The sequence below is a fragment of the Tiliqua scincoides genome, chromosome 1 (assembly GCF_035046505.1).
Source record: "Tiliqua scincoides isolate rTilSci1 chromosome 1, rTilSci1.hap2, whole genome shotgun sequence".
In the NCBI taxonomy this organism is placed as follows: Eukaryota; Metazoa; Chordata; class Lepidosauria; order Squamata; family Scincidae; genus Tiliqua; species Tiliqua scincoides.
In genome coordinates this window covers 27438522-27440707 of record NC_089821.1, presented here as the reverse complement: position 1 = coordinate 27440707, position 2186 = coordinate 27438522, and positions in this window count along the sequence as shown.

The window sequence follows — 2186 nt, the reverse complement described above, 5'->3', positions numbered from 1 at the left end:
AAGACCCGTATATTCATCATCTGTAAAGCAATGTAACAATTTGCATAGAATAAATTAGAGACGGAACCAGTGTGTGTTTTTTTTGGGATGGGCATGAGCACAACCTTAACTCCAGGGCCCAGGTCAACTAGGTGAGTGGACCTGGACTCTCAGTTGAACTTTGGACTCTGTGGCTGAGCTTTGCTGGGCAGGTTTGCACACCACTGTAATACACAGCCTTGCATACCTGCAAAAGTAAAACACATCACTGTGACTCAGGTAGTATTTACTTTTATTGATACCCTTTCATCTGCTTATGACACATCCCTCTGCAACCCTCAGAAAAAAGGAGTTTCCCACTGATTTTTTCTTCAAAAACCCTGTCTCCTCTCTAGTTACAGCCTTAATAGGACTGGGTTCTCAGTGGAGCCTTGATAGGACTGGGTTCTCAGTGGAGCCCAAGTAGGGCTGCAACCCTATTCACACTTTCCTGGGAGTAAGCCCCACTGAACACAATTGGACTTGCTTAATTCTGAGTAGACATGCAAGGTTTGGGCTGTAGGCTGGCAAAGGACTTAGATGCTTACTGTAGTCTCTATTCCAGCAGCAGCACACACATTTAAGGCTGCAATCCTATCCACGCTTATCAGAGTTCCTTTACAATGGAACTTACTTCTGAGTAGACATGCATAAGTTTGGACTCTCAGTGGAGCTTGGTCCCAAGTAGTTCTGCAATGTTATCCACACTTATCTGGGAACAAGCCCCACTGACTACAGTGGGACTTGCTTCTGAGTAGACATGCATAGGGTTGTACTTGCTCCCAAGTAGGGCTGCAATCCTATCCACACTTACCTGGGAGCAAGCCCCACTGACTACAGTGGGGCTTGCTTCTGAGTAGACATGCATAGGGTTGTACTTGCTCCCAAGTAGGGCTGCAATCCTATCCACACTTACCTGGGAGTAAGCCCCACTGACTACAGTGGGACTTGCTTCTGAGTAGACATGCATAGGGTTGTACTTGCTCCCAAGCAGGGCTGCAATCCTATCCACACTTACCTGGGAGCAAGCCCCATTGACTACAGTGGGGCTTGCTTCTGAGTAGACATGCATAGGGTTGTACTTGCTCCCAAGTAGGGCTGCAATCCTATCCACACTTACCTGGGAGCAAGCCCCACTGACTACAGTTGGGCTTACTTCTGTGTAGACATGCATAGGGTTGTACTTGCTCCCAAGTGGGGCTGCAATCCTATCCACACTTACCTGGGAGCAAGCCCCACTGACTACAGTGGGACTTGCTTCTGAGTAGACATGCATAGGGTTTTACTTGCACCCAAGTAGGGTTGCAATCCTATCCACACTTACCTGGGAGCAAGCCCCACTGACTACAGTTGGGCTTACTTCTGTGTAGACATGCATAGGGTTGTACTTGCTCCCAAGTAGGGCTGCAATCCTATCCACACTTACCTGGGAGCAAGCCCCACTGACTACAGTTGGGCTTACTTCTGTGTAGACATGCATAGGGTTGTACTTGCTCCCAAGTGGGGCTGCAATCCTATCCACACTTACCTGGGAGCAAGCCCCACTGACTACAGTGGGACTTGCTTCTGAGTAGACATGCATAGGGTTTTACTTGCACCCAAGTAGGGTTGCAATCCTATCCACACTTACCTGGGAGCAAGCCCCACTGACTACAGTTGGGCTTACTTCTGTGTAGACATGCATAGGGTTGTACTTGCTCCCAAGTAGGGCTGCAATCCTATCCACACTTACCTGGGAGTAAGCCCCACTGACTACAGTGGGGCTTACTTCTGAGTAGACATGCATAGGGTTGCACTTGCTCCCAAGTAGGGCTGCAATCCTATCCACACTTATCTGGGAGCAAGCCCCACTGACTACAGTGGGGCTTGCTTCTGAGTAGACATGCATAGGGTTGCACTTGCTCCCAAGTAGGGCTGCAATCCTATCCACACTTACCTGGGAGCAAGCCCCATTGACTACAGTGGGGCTTGCTTCTGCGTAGACATGCATAGGGTTGTACTTGCTCCCAAGTGGGGCTGCAATCCTATCCACACTTACCTGGGAGCAAGCCCCATTGACTACAGTGGGGCTTGCTTCTGAGTAGACATGCATAGGGTTGTACTTGCTCCCAAGTAGGGCTGCAATCCTATCCACACTTACCTGGGAGCAAGCCCCACTGACTACAGTT